This window comes from Bos javanicus, chromosome 16 (assembly GCF_032452875.1).
Source record: "Bos javanicus breed banteng chromosome 16, ARS-OSU_banteng_1.0, whole genome shotgun sequence".
In the NCBI taxonomy this organism is placed as follows: Eukaryota; Metazoa; Chordata; class Mammalia; order Artiodactyla; family Bovidae; genus Bos; species Bos javanicus.
The window spans coordinates 63079710-63098704 of record NC_083883.1 but is presented as its reverse complement, the minus strand read 5'-3'; positions in this window follow the sequence as shown (position 1 = coordinate 63098704).

The following is an 18995-nucleotide window of genomic DNA, read 5'->3' as shown; positions in this document are numbered from 1 at the left end:
GGCATAAACCTACAAAAGGGAGAAAATAAATCTGCACGTGCATTCACCTTCTTGCATTGCCATTCAAGTTCAATATTCCAGGCCTACACCATGAGCAGTTGGGTCTGGAGTCTACAGTCACATTCCCAACCCCTTCCTTCTTATCTTCATTTGAAGATTTACCATCTGCTTCCATGTCGCTACATACACCATTGATCATATTGAGCTTTCCATTTTTTTCTGGGTATTTTTCTCCACAGTCTGATGCCCCTTGAAAGTCTTCAAGATGGGTTTGGCAAGCATCCAGGCCCAAACCCACACTTCCTGGGTGTTCACTCCATCCTGTCAGCAGCCATCCCCCTAGTGTGTCAAGTCCACCGATTTCAGACTTCAGAACCCTCCCTGGAGCCAGCTGCTCTCATCTCACAGCCTCCTGTCTCCCCCAAAGTCACAACCTTCAACAGGAAGGAGGGAAGAAAACACATCATGGGCCCTCAAGTCCTTCTGTTTCCTGCTCAAAATGCCAAAGTCTGTGGAGACACATTCAAAGTTGTCTTTCGCCCTGCCTAGATCATCTCTCCTGTGTGAATCAGCAGAGGTGGGCCATCATGGGAGACCTGAACAAGCAGGCTAATCCCTGTCACAGCCCAGATTAAAAGAAATGATGGAGATGAGTGTACTGCAAGTGGCCGAACCCTGGTCAGATGTTACATGGTTGTGGTTATTTGGGATGAGTCATCCAGGAAGAGGGGGCACGTCTCCTTTTCAGTCCTGGCTGATCAGACACCTCTAACTTTGTATGTCACATTTCAGACAGTGCCTAAGGATGTAGTTCTGGTACGAGAACCTCTGTTCAGCCAGGCTGACTCAGTTGCTCTTGGACGTGGCTTTGTCTGCTCTCATTTTTCACTCTGATGCCCTGGAGCTCCAGCACCGAAGACCTGCCCCTCCCATCACTGGCTATCTGGCTCAGACCTTCCCATCCAAAGGTTTCTTGCTTTTTGCTTTTCTTCACATGTTTGCAAAACAATAAATGCAATTAACATTTATTAAATAATGTTCATATTTTATCTCATTTGATCCTTGCACCTCTGTGGTAATATCATTAATACATTATGTTTTGGAAAATTGAGGCTGAGAAAGGTTAATTGCCTTTAATTTACTTATCCAGCCACATGGCTTGTGGGATCTTAGTTCCCTGACCAGGGATTGAATCCATGCCCTCGCAGTGAAAACATGGGATCCTAAACACTGGACTGCAAGGAAATCCCCTAATTGCCTCTATTAAAGCCCCAGGCTAATATGTGGCAGAGCTGAGATTTGAACCTGTGGCTATATGCTGTAAAAGCCCATTCTCTTAACCATTTCAGTAGCCTCCCTCATCCTTACAACTTAAAAGCTAGGAAGCTGGAAACACAAACAGTTTATAACTAACTACAGTAAAAACTAAGCCCTTGCACTTTATTCTGGAACACTCGGAAGGGTAAGCTGCCCTGCTCACACTACAAGCCCCACTTAGGTAGCTCACAAAACATAGGATGTTTCTCAGACTGTCAAGGACATAGGAATCACCTGGGGCTCTGGTTCAAGGGCAGAATCTGAGTCTCGATTCAGGTGAGCCTAAGAGTCACCTGAGAGAAGGCCCCTGGCAATGCCATGCTACTAGTCTGAGGACCACCCTCCAAGTAGGAGGCCCTAGAAGTCTGGTGCTCTGACTCACCCCGCTGTGAGTGACTGATCAGACCATCCCAAAGGCCAGCTGAGGAGGGGCTTTCTGGGCTAAAGAAATAACAAGAGCAAAGGCATTGAATCCGAACTATGATTGGTGCAAAGTATGCTAGGCAACCATTGGAGCTGGGACCCTGGGCACATGGGAGAATAAAGTAGAACATGCCTTAGAAAACAAGTCTGAAAGGAAAACTTGGAGTTAAACTGTGAAGATCCCTGAATATGATGCCAAGATGTTTAAGAGCCCAAATTTACATATCTTTTTAACCACATCTCTTTTATGGTGAAATGATCCATTTCTAGCTTAATACCTGTCCTCCTTATTAGAAACGAGTGCAATCTCTGAATCATCCTTTTATCCTGTAAAATGCCTTGCACCTGGCCACCTTCAGTAAAGAGCAGAGAATGAGGAACACGAGACTTCTCTGCAAGGAGGAGTGATGGAACTCAGCGTGTGCCTCAGGCATTAGGCACGGTGGACTGGAGATTCAGAGACGTGTTGAGAGATTGTCCCAATATTCCAGGGGTGAGGTAATGAGGTTGGAACACAGTTGATGACTATGGGAGGGATAGAAAGGGGGGAGGCATTCTGGGAACCGTCTATCAGCCTGAGTGCTGCCCTTCCCTTCCCCCATCCCTCTGGCTCGCTTTGCCCTGTGCTCTTCTCCAGAAGACTGACCCTGCGGGCTGCACCATCCAGACCACCTCCCTCTCTGCTTCCGGTTGAGTTCAGCCAATGAGAGGGACCAGCAGGAGACTGTAGAAGGAAGAACTAGAGGACACAGGTGGAGGTCTTTCTTTCCACACCCCCTCTGCCCTCACTTCTTCCTTACCTCGCCAAGGTCTTGGCAGGTTGTATTCATCCATGGCCAAAGCTTCAGCAGGGCAATCCCTTTCCTATGGTGCTAGCTGGGGGCCACCCTCTGTAAGGCTGGGATGCTGTCCTACAAGGTGGGGTTCCATGGCCAATGTGTGGTGTTCTTCCCCCTTAAGTCAGATAACCCAGGTCCCAGAACCAAGGGACAGAGGAGAGAATGACTCCTCTTACTGCCCAACAGTCTAGTCAAGGCTATGGTTTTTCCAATAGTAATGTATGGATATGAGAGTTGGACTGTAAAGAAAGCTGAGTGCCAAAGAATTGATGCTTTTGAACTGTGGTGTTGGAGAAGACTCTTGAGAGTCCCTTGGACTGCAGGGAGATCCAACCAGTCCATCCTAAAGGAGATCAGTCCTGAATATTCATTGGAAAGACTGATGCTGAAGCTGAAACTCTAATACTTTGGCCACCTGTTGCAAAGAACTGACTCATTTGAAAAGACCCTGATGCTGGGAAAGATTGAAGGTGGGAGGAGAAGGGGATGACAGAGGATGAGATGGTTGGACGGCATCACCGACTCAATGGACATGAGTCTGAGCAAGCTCTGGGAGTTGGTGATGGACAGGGAAGCGTGGTGTGCTGCAGTCCATGGGGTTGCAAAGAGTCAGACATGACTGAGCAACTGAACTAACTGCCCAACAACCCCTTTAGGGAGGGTTTGCTTTCCTTGGGCTCAGTGATGATGACACACTGCTCAGGCCATGCCGCTGAGTCCCCCCCACAGCACAGCAGGCACGTCCTAGCACTCTACAAGAGCCAAGTGCCAGCCTCTCTCCTCCTCTGACAAAGAGCCTTCTCCAGCATTGTGGGAGCTTATTCCACCACAGACAGAAGTCAAGGTTGAAACCCTCTACCAATAAGGGATAGTAGTCACAGCCCCAGCCTCCTTGTTCTCTGATAGGAGGACTCTGGAGGGTCCTATTCACACTATTTCTCAGAGTCTCCGGCAGGACCAAGCCCAGTGGCCCACAGTCATTTGATCATTAATTCACCTTTTATTGGCTCTTCTCCCTTCCATGTCTCATTTCCTCCCATTCGCACTTGTGTTTTCTGAGATCACTTCCCAAATGAACTACCTGCACCCAGGTCCTTATCCCAAGGTTGGAAGAACCCAAACTAAGATACCACACTGGAGCAAGTCTTCTACCAGAGAACACACTACAAGCTACATTCAGCCATTTGGAGCTCCTGGTGGACAGTCAGAGAAGGGGATGATTAATGAATTAATTTAACTAAAACAGAGAAATTGGTTGCTGCTACACATGGGGGCAAAGGGGACCAAGACTGCAATTGAGAAGTTTCCTGGGACATCTCTCAGTGCTTCCACGTCCAATAATAAGGGCTGATGGGAAGCCACGACAACCCAGTAAAGATGGGACCACTAAAAGCGTGGATCCTGCACAAACGAAGGTTTGGGTCATCCACCAGGTGCCCCAGTAATCAAAGTGCTGGCAGGGGGTTGGAGGAATACAAAATGGGTGGTGGAAAAAGAAAAGCTTTTTGTTGCTTCTTTTCCCGACATTTTTGCTGCTGCTTTATATGAAGAGCAGTGGCCGACAGGACAGTCGAGGGTCGAGATTCGAGTGTTACCATATCAGCATCACTCTGTGATGACAGAGGGGTTCATGGGACTTGGGGCTTTCCCAGTGTTGCAGAAACACATGTTACTTCACTAAATAAAGGACAAGAATAGATGCCAAGTGACAAAGAAGGTAGACTATGCTGATTATTTTCGATTTGTACCCCCTCCTCCAAATCCCTTCCCTACCCTCCGTCTTGCTCTGACCTCAGAGGCCAGCCTCCGTGGGCCACTACACTTGGCATCCTGCCCTCCCATTTCTGGTTCAGCCAATGCAAGGCCCGGCAGGAGACGAGAGGGCAGCCGGGAGAAATGCATGGGTCCTCATTTCTCTGCCCCCTCCACATCTTGCCACAGTCTGGGAATGCAGCAACTGTATTTCTCTAAGACTACATAGCGCCTGACCCCTCCTCCAAGCTCCAACTCTTCCGGGGCTCCGGCACTGTGGCTCCTTCGGGCACTGTGGGTGGGGACGGCCTCCAGGTCTCGTTTGTCCCTGATGGGCCACCATTCTGTGTGGATTCCCTGAACCCCACCCACACAGAAACAGAACCTTCACTAAACAAACTTGCTTTTAGTGAGACCATCTCTTTCCCACTGAGTACTGGGCCAAGGGACGAGTGGTGGAAAGCGAGTGGAGAGAAAGAAGGAAGGGATGAAGATGGCCGAGGCTTCTCACCACCAGCTGGAGGGGGCGCTGCAGAGCAGGTTTGTCTGATACACGCTTTCAGCCACGTCCCATATATCAGCTTTCCACTCTCCCTAAAACTTCTTTCTCTGCAGTCACTCAGGCAGATCTGGGTCTTGCCTGAGAAGTCTTCTTAAAAGAGGTAGGTGGCACCTTAAGGCTAGCAAAAGTAAAAATGAACTAACCATTTTAAAAAAGGAAGAAGAGGCCAGCGGCTTCTAAAAGCAAGAAACAGAGCAGTAAAATGGAAGTACACGGGGTCACATTTACTTTATGATAACACAATCGAGGTTATCACAGAGGACTGAGGTGCGGGGTCCATAGAAGGACCTAAGTGGGTGACGCTGAGTTTCCTTCCCCTCCCAGATGATTGAGAGTGTCCACCCGCCAGTCCAGCTCCAAGCCTCAGTCTAGGGACAAGCAATAGCACATTAGACATGGCTTATTTAAGACCTTGGTGGCCGTGCCAGTTATGCATGTTTGTTCTTAGACCCATGCCTGGCTCTGGTCTGTATCACAGCAGTCTCATTTCCCAGGTTCCTTTGCCCTCAAGCAGGCTCAGCCAATGGGAGCATCTCTCCTCCTTATTCTCTGCTATGAATGGCATCTCCAGCCATGGCTCTGTCTCCCCTGTGATTCCAGCTCCCCCTGACATTCCCTACCTCCATGGCCCCAGCTCCTGGGAACGGCCTTGGCTTCTGAACTCTGGTAAGAAGACTGCCTCCCTGAGTCCCAGGGACAGCAGCTTCCCACTGTGCTGGTTCCCTATTCCCTACCCCCTGCTTATCTCTTTGACTCTTCCACTGCCTGTTTAACTCAAAACCCTCTATTAAAAGACTGGGTTTCCCAGGTGCCTCACTTCATTGCCTCACCAATGAAGAAGAGAAGGAGACAAAGGTTCAATCCCTGGGTCAGGAAGATCCCCTGGAGGAGGAATGGCTACCCACTCCAGTATTCTTGCCTGGAGAATCCCATGGACAGAGGAGCCCAGGGGCTACATTTCACAGGGTTGCAAAGAGTCAGACATAACTGAGCATGCATGCATTGAAAGATAAAGAGGTGTTCTATTTTCCTGACTGGACCCTAATTGATACAGTGAACTGATACCACATGATTGGGAAGCAGCAGAACAGAGTCAAACCAGTTCTGCTGACCCCAAAGCCCCCACGGCCCCCACCCCACGCCGTCCTGTCACCCTTGCTGTCTCAGAGGGCTCCGGCCCCTGGCATCTCACCGAAGCTTCTGCTCCCCGCCACAGCCTTGTCCTGTCCTGGGAGTCAGGGCTTTTATACTTGGATTTGAAGGTTCTTGTGCTGGTGGCCTGACTTACCTAGTTCAAGGCCCACTCAGGACCTCAGTTAGCAGTTACCAGGCCTGGAAGGAAGGCCTCTCTTTGCTTTTATTTTCTTATTTTTGTATATTGGTGTGCAAGAAAACCTCAAGTGAATTCAGGAGTCCCCCCACTCAACCACATACAAATGTACTTCAAAATCTCCTGGGTTTGGAAGAGAACTCATGTACTCAAGACCTACTAAGTAAGGAACAGGCACTGCCTCGGCCAGTGCACCCACCAGAGGGGGCGAGGCCCATTCCACCCCACTGCCCATGGGAGATTACACAACAACCCCAAAGGACCCCACAATAATTGGCTAGGGTGCAGCGCTCTCTCCCTGATTCCCTTGCTGAGTGGAAATGACGAGAAACAGCACGCTCCAGCTTCTCTTAGGTAACTCCACGGGAACCCAGACCTGGTGCACACCACACTGCGGAATAATGAGACCTCAACGAGCAGAGAGGAGGTTATGTAACTAGAAATCAGCCCATTAGCCATAATGAAACAATCAGGGAGCCTCGGAAAGACAGACAGCACCATTCTGAGCAAACTGTTCTAGTTCTGGGGGTGGGGGTAGCGGGGGATGAACAGAACCCACTAGAGATGCAGTTCTAAATTCTTCACCTTGACCGTCCATCCCCTTAGCAGCGCTAGGAGCTGGAGGGCTCTAAGGAGGGGCTTTTCTTCCTCCACTTCTCAGAAGCTCTCCTGCTTTCCTCACACCGAGCTCAGGCCGCATCTTTCTGCTTCCCTCTCTGACCTCCCAGAACAGTGATTGTCAGGACTGCTGGCTCTTGGATTTTTCTGCCTGACTTAGAAAGGGATGCAGGCAATGGTCAGAAAGGGCGTCAGACCACATACCTGCTGCAGACAGAGGGTGCTGAGGGTGGAGAACAGAAAAACTCGTTACATCTTGACCGGAACCAGTAACGAGCTTTATTCACCTACCTAACAATAGAATGAGCTTTAATACAAAAGCCTCACGTCCAAGCCTGCTGTTCCCATAACTCTGTCTGAGCAGGTGGATGACAAATGATTACCTCACACACATACGCACGCTTTCCACAGATAGAAGTAAGGATTAAACACAGGCAGAAAGGACAAGTCAATACTATCAGTGTGTCCCATTGCTAGTTAGGTACCAAAACCTCCCAGGAACCTTTCAGAAGTTCAGTCCCAGTTCCTGTCCCCTGACACTGGGCTGTAGTGGTCTGGGGCAGAGCCAGAGGCCATGTGTAGATGACCACTGACCTCTGGTGTCATCTGGAACCAGGAACATCTGGGACCCCTCTCTCCTTCGTTCACAAAAGGTGTGACCCTGAGTCATCAGCCCTTCAGTTCCGTTCACATCAGGTACAAGAAGATTCGAGAACCGAGAAAGAAATTCACAAGATGAGGAGACGTCATTGGAGATTTCAAGTTTCATGCCTTTTCTGCTGTTTTTGTTGTTCAGTCCCTAAGTCATTTCTGACTCTGCAACCCTGTGGACTGAAGGCTTCCCTGTCCTTCACCATCTCCCAGAGCTTGCTCAAACTCATGTCCATTGAGTCAGTGATGCCATCCAACCATCCTCTGTCATTCCCTTCTCCTCCTGCCCTCAATCTTACCCAGCATCAGGGTCTTTTCCAATGAGTCAGTTCTTTGAATCCGGTGGCCAAAGCAGTAGAGCTTCAGCATCAGTCCTTCCAGTGAATATTCAAGGTTGATTTTCTTTAGAATCGACTGGCTTGATCTCCTAGCAGTCCAAGGGACTCTCAAGAGTCTTTCCCAGCACCACAGTCCAAACGCATCAATTCTTTGGTGCTCAGCCTTCTTTATCTGTTTCAGTTTCAGTTCAGTCACTCAGTCCTGAGTGACTGAAAGAGTCCTGGGACTCTTTGCGACCCCATGAACCACAGCACTCCAGGCCTCCCTGTCCATCACCAACTCCTGGAGTTTACCCAAACCCATGTCCATTGAGTTGGTGATGCCATCCAGCCATCTCATCCTCTGTCGTCCCCTTCTCTTCCTGCCCCCAATCTTTCCCAGCATCAGGGTCTTTTCCAATGAGTCAGCTCTTCGCATCAGGTGGCCAAAGTATTGGAGTTTCAGCTTCAACATCAGTCCTTCCAATGTACCATGCACTTATACAAGATACTTATATCCCAAGCACTGCTCTAAACACTTTAAAATTCATGTCATTAATGAGACCCTTCCGTGAGGCAGGCACTTGTACCACCCGCCCCCCATTTACAAAGAGGACGGTAAGGCAGGCCCAGGGGGTTCAGCGATTTGTATGATGTCACACAAGTAAGTGCTGAAGTCAAGATCTCATCTCAGATTTTTTACTTGAGATCTTACACACACACGTACACACACACAAGTGTGCTTGTTGCACACAAGCTATTTCAAAACTCACATTGGACAAAATTGTAAACTCCTTGAGACAGAAATGGAGTGTTAGGCACTGGGTCCACCGAGCCAGTGCTCAGGAAACATGACCGGGTTCCGGGCCTGCTCCGTGTGAGGCGCAGGGCTAGGTGTTTTCACCTTGAGCTCCACATCAGCCCTCCCCAACCCTGCCTCCACATGCTCTGCATGCTCTCTCTCTGCTCTCTCTCTCCCCTCCTCCCCGCCCGCCTGGGAGTGCTGACAAGTCTCGGATATTCACAGTGTATCCCCGCTGTGCTTTTCAGGCTGCCTCTGCCTTCCCCGGCTCACAGCCATTGCCGCCTTCCCTTCTGGGGGAGCCAGGGACACATCTTTGTTGACAGGGAAAGAAGGGGTGACAGGAGGTGCTGGGATGAAGAAGGGATGGGGGCGCTGGCCTAAGCTCGCAGGCTCTCAGGCGTGTCACCTGCCCAGCCTGGCCCCCATATCCTCAGCAAACACAGACACAGAGCTCTCACCTCCATCCTGCCTCTCTGCCACGGGTAACCACAGTGCTTTCGACTCCTGGCAAATCCTCCGCAGGATGGGACAGAGGCTGCTGCAGAGCCTTTGTGCTTTGGCAAACCCAAAGTTACACTTGTCTCTAACTCAGGATGCTACTACCATGGCCCCTTCAAAGCCCAGGATCTCCAAACTTCCCCGGCGGTCCAGTGGTTAAGACTCTGTGTTTCCATTGTAGGGGTCACAAGTTTGATCCCTGGTTGGGGAGCTAAGATCCCACATGCTGCATGGTGTGGTCAAATTAAAAGAAAAAAAGAAAGCCCAGTATCCCCAGCTAGGCCTCCAGGCAGTTCCTGGCCAGACAGCAGTCTCAACACACACTTCTCAGGCCTCTCCAGCTCAACACCCGATCAAGCCTCATAACTGGTCACCTTGTGTCCATATATGCTCCCCTCTCTATTGAGTCTATTCTTAATGCAGAACCATTGTGATCCTACTAAGACATAGGCCAGACCATGCCCCTCCCCACCTTGAAGTCCTCTGTGGTAGGCAGAATTCTAATATGGTCCCAAGATTCCTGTCCCTGATATGGGTGGGCCTGGTTTGATCAGGTGAGTCCTTTTAAAAGGGGGTTCAGAAGTCAGAGACAGAGGAAATCAGGGATTAATATGGGGCTTGGTCTAGAATAAACCCTCCATAAGTGTTATTACAGCTCTCTTAGTCAATCTTCTCTTACTGAATTCACTAGATCAACGAAAGCTTGCTGATCCCCATTTAATACTCAGCACTTTAGGCCACTGTTTTTCATCTCTGGTTCCCTTGCCCTCTTCTACTCCTGACTGGTGTGTTGTCTCTGTTTTTATGTTCTCAAAACTGCAAATTTCAATCACACTTATTATTCTAATTACATACAATCAATGACATTTTATGTAAACGCATGAAAGATGAATGGGAAAAGACAGTTGTACATCATTTCTCTGAAGGCTAAAATGATAGCCTTTGAAAGATTCATAAAAGCAGACCACTAGAAAAACATTAAGTGGGTCTAGAGGTCAGAAACAGAGGAAGTCAGAGAGATTGAAGCAGCAGAGATGCCCTCCAAAACAGCCACGTTGTGGACAGGGCCGAATAGCAGAGAATATTGGCCTCTGGGAGCTGAGAATAGCACCAAGCTAGCAGCCAGCAAGGGAAAAGGCAATGGCACCCCACTCCAGTACTCTTGCCTGGAAAATCCCATGGATGGAGGAGCCTGGTAGGCTGCAGTCCATGGGGTCGATAAGAGTCAGATACGACTGAGCGACTTCAGTTTCACTGTTCACTTTCATGCATTGGAGAAGGAAATGGCAACCCACTCCAGTGTTCTTGCCTGGAGAATCCCAGGGACAGAGGAGCCTGGTGGGCTGCCATCTATGGGGTCACACAGAGTCGGACATGACTGAAGTGACTTAGCAGTAGCAGCAGCAGCCAGCAAGAAGCTGCAAAGAACTGAGTTCTACCAACCATCAGTGAGCTTGGGAAAGGGTCCCATGTCCCAAATGAGAGTGCAGTTTCACCTGAAACCTTGACAGTCTGGGGAGACCCTGAGCAGAGGAGCCAGTGAAAGCATGCCAGACTCCTGACCTTTGGAAATGGTGAGACAATAAATGAGCTGGAATGGCCCGTGAGAGTTGTCCAACAGTGGGCCAAGAATGCCAGGCCTTTACATCTTTGTTGTAACCAATCATTGGATGTGGGCCACTCTTGGAAGGACACAATCTTGAGCAAGGTGGCTTTCTGCAGCTGAGACCTTTCATGACAGGGATGACAACTGACTGCTGCCTACTAACAGCACTCGCAGAAGCTGATACGACAGACCTGCTTTGAAGATGGCTCTCCAAGTCCACTATGACCCTGCCCCTTCTAAATAGCCAGTCTTACACTCTACAGAAAGAGATAAGAGGATTTCTTTATAGGGTAACTAGAAAAGACCTAGAGATACTGATATTTGGGGATCTTCAATGCAACTGGCTACAGGAAGGCCCACAAGTCAGCAAACTTCTTAGAAGTTCCAAATATACTGAATCGGTTCAGTTCAGTCGCTCAGTCACGTCCGACTCTGTGACCCCATGAACTGCAGCATGAATACCTCTCTCCTAAATATGAGCATTTAGCCAAGAACTGGTATACATTTTAAGAAATTCTTAAACATGACAGATAAAGACCAAAATGAACAAACATACAAACACAAAGGAACTCAGAGATAAAAGAAACACTGAAAGAAGTAGAAGAAAACATCTTTCAAAAAACTATTATTGAATCCTCAGATAGATAAAAGAAAATAGTATATTCACAAAACATGAATACAACACTAGAAAGAAAAGACTGATTCAGGGAAAAGAGAGAATTCTGGAAATTAAAATACAATCGAGTAAATAAAATTTTCAATAGAAGAGTTAGAAATTAACATTGAGAAGATCTTCCAGAAAAAAAAATCAGATCATTCCAGAAAGTCCAACATCTGAATAATGGGGACTTCTAGAGAGAACCAAAAAATATTGTTAAAAACAAATTGACAACCAGAAAAACTTTCCCCAAACAGAAGAACTTAAGTTTCAAAATTAGAGGAGCCCACTACATGCTTTGAACTCCCGTATAGCTCAGCTGGTAAAGAATCTACCTGCAATGCAAGAGATTTGGCTTCAATTCCTGGGTTGGGAAGATCTCCTGGAGAAGGGAAAGACTATCCACTCCAGTATTCTGGCCTGGAGAATGCCATGGACTGTATAGTCCATGTGGTCACCAAGAGTCAGACATGATTGAATGACTTTCACTCTCACTTTCTTTCACTATATGCTTATCTGAACATATGAAAAAAAGCCCCACACCAAGGCATATGTTAAAGCATAAGCATACAGCAAATGAAAAGATCATCCTAAAAGTTTTCAAAGGTAAAATCAGATCACTTACGAAGAAAAAACTTAAAGTAGTATTGGACTTATCTGTAGAAACCTGGAAAGGCAATGGAGGAATGCCTTAAAAATTCAGTGGGAAAAGCTTACCAACTTAGAATACTATTCTAAGTTGCTACTCAACCAAGCTATAAATTCAATAAATATTGGATATGAAACAAGAATATAAGTCAGACATACAAAATTTCTACAGTTTACCTGTCATGTAAACTTTTTTCATAGAAAGCTACTGGAAGATGTGTTACATCAAAAATTTGTTACGACAAAGACAAAATGCAGATAGGATCCAGAAAATGTGCTCCAACACAAGACAGAAGCAAATAGAATTCCCTAAGAGGATAGTAAATGTTAATAGCTACATGTGGGGGATTAGTTGCTAAGTCCTGTCCGACTCTTTGCAATCCCATGGACTGGAGCCCGCCAGGCTCCTCTGTCCATGAAATTCTCCAGGCAAGAATACTGGAGTGGGTTGCCATTTCCTTCTCCAGGGGATCTTCCTGACCTAGGAATTGAACGTAGCTCTTAGCAGGTTTATATAAAGGTCCTCTGATGGTCTTGTGACTAGTAGGTAGAAAGCCACAAGCGATGCTAACTCAGTCTGCTGGCTCAATCTCCGTCCTAACTGTGCCCCAGGCTGCCACCCATCCTGCTTGGTAACTGCTACTGTATCAAGTATGGGGCTGGTCCTCTCATCAATACTAGTTGGCTGGTTGGTTGACAGATTGGATTCATACAGGTTACGTGTTTGGCTTGGGGATGTTACCCATAAAGAGTAACACCAATTTGACATCTCCTCCCCCAAGGACAGTGTGTTAGTTTCCTGTGGCTACTATAACAAATTACCATAAACTGCAATGCTGAAAACAATATACATTTATTCTCTCACAATTCTGAAGGACAGAAAACAAAAATTGGCTTCACGGGGCCAAAGTCAAAGTGCTGGCAGGGCTGCTGTCCCTGCGGTGCTCTAGAGAGAATCCATTCCTTGCCTCTTCTGGTTTCAGAGGCTGCAAACATCCCTTGACTTATGTCCACATCACTCCAATCTTCAAGGCCAACATATTCAAATCTCTCTCTGTTCCATCTCCTACTGCCTTCTTCTCCATGTCTGTGCAACCTTTCTCTGCCCCTCTAATTACATCTAGAGCCAATTTGAATTATCCAGGATAAATTCCTCCGTTTAAAGGTTCTTAATTTAGTCACACCTACACACTAAATAAGACAATATTTATGGGCTCCAGGGATTAGAACATGATATCTTGCTGGCCATAATTCAGCCCACCACAGGTGGTGTTTTAACCCAGAGAACCGCCTCACCATCATATGCCCCTAAACAGCACTTGGCTGAAGTTCTCATGGGGGGGCTCTTACAGATTCACCTCTGGAAGCAGTATGCTCCAATTCTGGCTGCATGTAAGGGTCACCTAGTGAGTTTTATAACAATACCTTGCTTGGGCCTTCACCTCCCTCATGAAAGATTCTGATCCTATCGTCAGAGGTGAAGGCTGGGCATGTGGGTATTTCTAAAACTCCTAGGTGATCTTAATGTGTAGCCAGACTGGAAATCATAGTGCAAAGTATGTTGGGGAACCGGATGGCAGCCCCATGTCCCCTTTTATCGGCCTGAGGGCAGCCTCTCTGTCCTGACCCATCAACAACCCCAGGAATCCCAGAGGCCTCTTCTAAAGCCTGAATGAAAGTAGGAACCAAGCAGAAGGCTCAGCAGGACTTGTTCTTTCTCAGTCTTGCTGCCTGGAGCCCCATACCTGCCTCCATTCCCATTACTGGGCTGGAATCTTGATTCTCCCAAACACAGATCTGACATTGCACGTCCAGCAGGGTGGGAATGAACAAGAGACAAGGTCATTGAAGACCCTGGAACAGAAGAATTATAGAAAAGCATAAAGGATCATTAAACCCATCGTGGTCTACCCCAGAAGGAGAGCTTCACAGATCCCTGATCATATACACCCCAGTCTCAGATCCCTCAGTCACATGCACACATGTATACACATGTGTGAACTCACACCTGGATTTCTGGCAAGGGCTGGCCCACGTCTGGGAGAACACGTGTGCAAGTAGTGAAGCTGGCAGTGAGAGGGATAGAGTAAGATAATTAAATAGTTCAAAAATCCCACTAGGGGATTAAAGACAAAAAGGGAATTTTAAGGGAATTTGAGAGACTGTTGTAAGCTTATAACCACTCAAGAAAAGAATCCAGTAACCTAGCAACAATCAACACTACCTTGAAGGAAGACCAGGTGCATCCAAGCACCAGACACACCCAAGCCACAAACCCTCATAGTTAAAATACAAGACAATAGATATGGGGTCTGAATCCTGTTACATGAAGTCAAGGAGTTAAAAGTCCTTGAAGAATAGTAGTTTTGCATGTAGCCAAGGCAAAAATAGAGGTGAAAGGGGGAAAAAACTAGATGAAAGGGGATGTTGTACCAAAACTTGAGATGAATTACTATATTTTAATGTAGACTACTTAAGAGACACTGGTTCAGTCCCTGGTTGAGAAGATCCCCTAGAGGAGGGCATGGCAACCCACTCCAGTATTCTTGCCTGGAAAATCCTATGGGCCAAGGAGCCTGTCAGGCTACAGTCCATAGGGTCACAAAGAGTCAGACACAACTGAATCACCTTAGCGTGTATGTACCATCCTTCTACTAACACATGTATGATCTAAATAGCACCATGACAGTCCCTATTAAACCATACACGGTCAAAGGGGAGGAACTAATGAAGTAAGCCTTGATGTTTGCCGAAGAATAGGGAAGAAGGTGGTCTTCTCCCTCTCCCCACTTTTCTTTTGTTTATAAAAATAAAGTCCTCTTAGTCATCAGGGCAGAGCCTTCTCGCCTGTCTGCCTGTATCTCTCACAAGCATCCCATGCTAATAAACTCAACTCTTTGCCTGCCATGTTGCCTCACACTGAGTCCTTTCTGTGATGAGACAAAAGAATCTGAGCTTCTATAAGTCCTGACACTAGGTGAGTGGTTTCAATGAAAAGATAGTGGGTTTGAGTCCCCTCCTACTCAGAGATAGTGGGATCAAGTCCCAGTTCAAGTTTTGACCGGGTTCCACCCCCACATGTGAAGGAGCTTGGTGGCAGCAGCACCGGGAGACACAAGCCAGTTAATTGCTCTTTACCATGCCTGGTGTACAAAGGAGTGTTTCTCAACCTTCCAAGGCAGGGAAATACCCGTGCCTATGGTGTAATCCAACTACCTGAGGCCACGTAGCAGTGTTCTGGCACAGGACCAATTAGGCATGTTGTTATTGTTGTCTCTAAGTCATGTCTGACTCTTTTGTGACCCCATAAACTGGAGCCAGGCTCCTCTGTCCATGGGATTTCCCAGGCAAGAATACTGGAGTGGGTTGCCATTTCCTTCTCCAGGGGATCTTCCCAACCCAGAAATTAAACCCAGGTCTCCTGAGTTTCCTGCATTGCAGCAGGATTCTTTAACTGCTGAGCCACCAGGAAATCTCCCCCAAAATACCCTAAATAAAGAGAGCCTTGTTTATTAATTCCAAGCTATGATTCATTTCTAAAGAGAACCACTGATAAATTACATACAAATATCATGATTTACGTGCATGCTCCATTGCCAGGGATCGAACCCACGTCTCCTGCTGCTCCTGCATTGGCAGGTGGATTCTTTAGCACTGAGCCACCTGGGAAGCCCAAGACAGAGCTCAAAAGTGACCTCTGGGGCTTAGTGGCTGAAAGAAGCAAGCAGCTGCCATTTGGAGTCATGAGACCACTACTGAAGACTGAGTGGTCACTCTGGGACTGGCCTTCTACTTCAAGGCTGTTTACTCAGTCTCAGACCCTGGGGCTGAGAGGCTGCAGCATTCAGAGGTTAAGAGTGTGGCTGTAGAGCACACCCTACCCTTGACCTTCACCCACAAGCTCAGACCCACACCAGCCCAGTGTGCCTGTCTGAACTGTACAAGGAGGCAGATAGGTTGTAGGTAGGAGATTGAAAGAGCTTGGGCCTGGGAAATAGGACTCCTAGTCTCAACGCAGCCATGGGATCCAGAACAAGTTGCTTCACCTTTCTGGGACTCTTGATTATTTCTGCAGGATGAAGCGATGGAACCCAACAGCCGCAAGTCCATACCTGAGATGAGGTCTGTTCAACCAAATTTCTTACTGTTTTTCTTTTTCCACATAATATATTGAGTTAGTTTTTCAGGTTCTGGTACTTTATTAGCTCTTCAAGTACCTCTGTCTGTGAGCTACGAAACCCCAGTGGCACACAAAATTCAACAGCTCTGGCTCACGTGGCAGTGCAGAGTGGCTGGTGTAGGCCGGTTCCCCAGGCATCTGTAGATCTGCTGGGAACTCTCTCTGCATGCTTGGCTGGTGCCTTTGCTAGGGCAGCTCTGCTCCACACATCTGTCATCTTTCTTCTCTCATCAACCAGCAGGCAAGCCCAGGCAGGTCCACCCCAGGGAGAGAACAAGAGGGCAGACCTTAACACGCAAGGTCTCTTGAGGTCCAGGCTGGAAATTATACTTCTGCCTTGTTCTACTGGCTAAAGCAAGTCACAAAACTAATCTCAGAGTCAGTCAGTTCAGTCACTCAGTCATATCCAACTCTTTGCGACCCCATGAATCGTAGCATGCCAGGCCTCCCTGTCCATCATCAACTCCCAGAGTTTACCCAAACTCATGTCCATTGAGTTGGTGATGCCATCCAGCCATCTCATCCTCTGTTGTCCCCTTCTCCTCCTGCCCCCAATCCCTCGCAGCACCAGAGTCTTTTCCAATGAGTCAACTCTTCGCATAAGGTGGCCAAAGTATTGGAGTTTCAGCTTTAGCATCAGTCCTTCCAAAGAACACCCAGGACTAATCTCCTTTAAAATGGACTGGTTGGATCTCCTTGTAGTCCAAGGGATTCTCAAGAGTTTCTCCAACACCACAGTTCAAAAGCATCAATTTTTTGGTGCTCAGCTTTCTTCACAGTCCAACTTTCACATCCATATATAACCACTGGAAAAACCATAGCCTTGACTAGATGGACCTTTGTTGGCAAAGTAATGTCTCTGCTTTTGAAGATGGGCTTGATAAAGGACAGAAATGGTATGGACTTAACAGAAGCAGAAGATATTAAGAAGAGGTGGCAAGAATACACAGAAGAACTGTACAAAAAGATCTTCATGACCAAGATAATCACGATGGTGTGATCACTCACCTGGAGCCAGACATCCTGGAATGTGAAGTCAAGTGGGCCTTAGAAAGCATCACTACGAACAAAGCTAGTGGAGGTGATGGAATTCCAGTTGAGCTATTTCAAATCCTGGAAGATGATGCTGTGAAAGTGATGCTGCACTCAATATGCCAGCAAATTTGGAAAACTCAGTAGTGGCCACAGGACTGGAAAAGGTCAGTTTTCATTCCAATCCCAAAGAAAGGCAATGCCAAAGAATGCTCAAACTACAGCACAATTGCACTCATCTCACACGCTAGTAAAGTAATCTCAGAGTCAAGACATAAGGAAATAGTATTCACAAAGTTACATGATAAAGGGCATGGAGAAAGAAAGAGGGAAAAATAGACGCCATTCTTTCAGTTGAAGAATAGGAGCATGAAAGCAATCTACCTCCCTGGGAAAAGGGAAATGCCATCCAAGTCAGGTCAGTGGGCCATCCAGAACCTGAATGAAGTTCTGGGGGTATCAGCCAATTCTGACAAAAATACAGGCTCTCCATCCCACTGATGGCAGAACCTGACAGGGCGCTTGACGCCAGAATCTGCCATCTTCCTCTGCCCCAAATCCCACAGTCTGGATCTCCTGGGGTGCTGCGTTCAGGGTGAGGAGGATCACCTCAGGGCAGGCTTGTACCTTCGAAAGCTCTTAGTACCTGATTTCATTGGAGCTGAGCAAGATCCAGCAAGGGAGGGTGGTCATGGCCTCCAGTGGGGGCTCCTGAGCTCACAAAACACCTCCCTGGCTTAGCAGAGAGGATCAGAGCTTGACTCTAGCCTCCGAAGGCCAACTTCCATCCTGCTTCTGCCACTCACTAGCCAGGAGCCTCAGGTAACCCATACAGGATCCCCAGGGCCTGTTTCCATAACTGGGAAACAGAGATGATTCATTCCTCATAGGCTCGACTTAGGCTGTCTACATGAAACGGGCTTTGCCAAGCACCACTAAATATCTTACCAAGTCGGATGACACCCACCCTGCCGTAGCAGCCCCAGGCATCATTGCCCACCCTGCTCTGGGGTGGGAGTAATATTTCCATCCCCCTCCCCAGACACTGCTGGTCCTTCTGCTGTGCCCCACCAAAGCCCTCTGCATTCACTTGTCCCACTGCAAATATGTGATGGCTATTTTTTATTTTCCAGCTCTCTGGCCACCCTCCCCACCAGGCCACGTTCCCTGGATGTTCCACCCTTGGCTGGTTTAGATTTGCCATCAGCCTCTCTTAGCTTGATTCTTCTAGTCTGTCCCAGCAGGATGGCCTCGCACGCCCACATTAAAGGTCAGCTCTTGGACAGTATTATGGCTGAGCAGCTGGAGGAAGCCTCGGAAGCTGATTTCCCTTTCTCTAGCTACTAAATCATTCTTTTATCCATCAACTCCAAGCAAGACCTCGGGCCCTAAAATGAGCTATTCTCTGTCACCCTAGACAATAGCATCTTTTAAAATCTCATCTGGACTCATCTGCCTGAGTGATCCCCACCTCCCTGGAGATGACAAACCACCGAATCTGTTCTGACTCTAAGTGGCAACGCTCACACTTGGAGGCCTCATGAAAAGACGGGGCTGTGAGGGGCAGTAGGGGGTCTCCCTAACTGCATTTTTTTCAGCCATACAAGCAGCACCTGGTGCTCATCAGCTCCCTGCTGGCCTTCTCAGACCCGTTAGATGAGGCCAGGGAGATGGTGGGAGGAAGGCCTGTGATGCTGTCGAGACGGGGGCCAGAGCAGTGAGAGAGGAGGAGACCCTGCCCTGCCAGACATGCCAACTG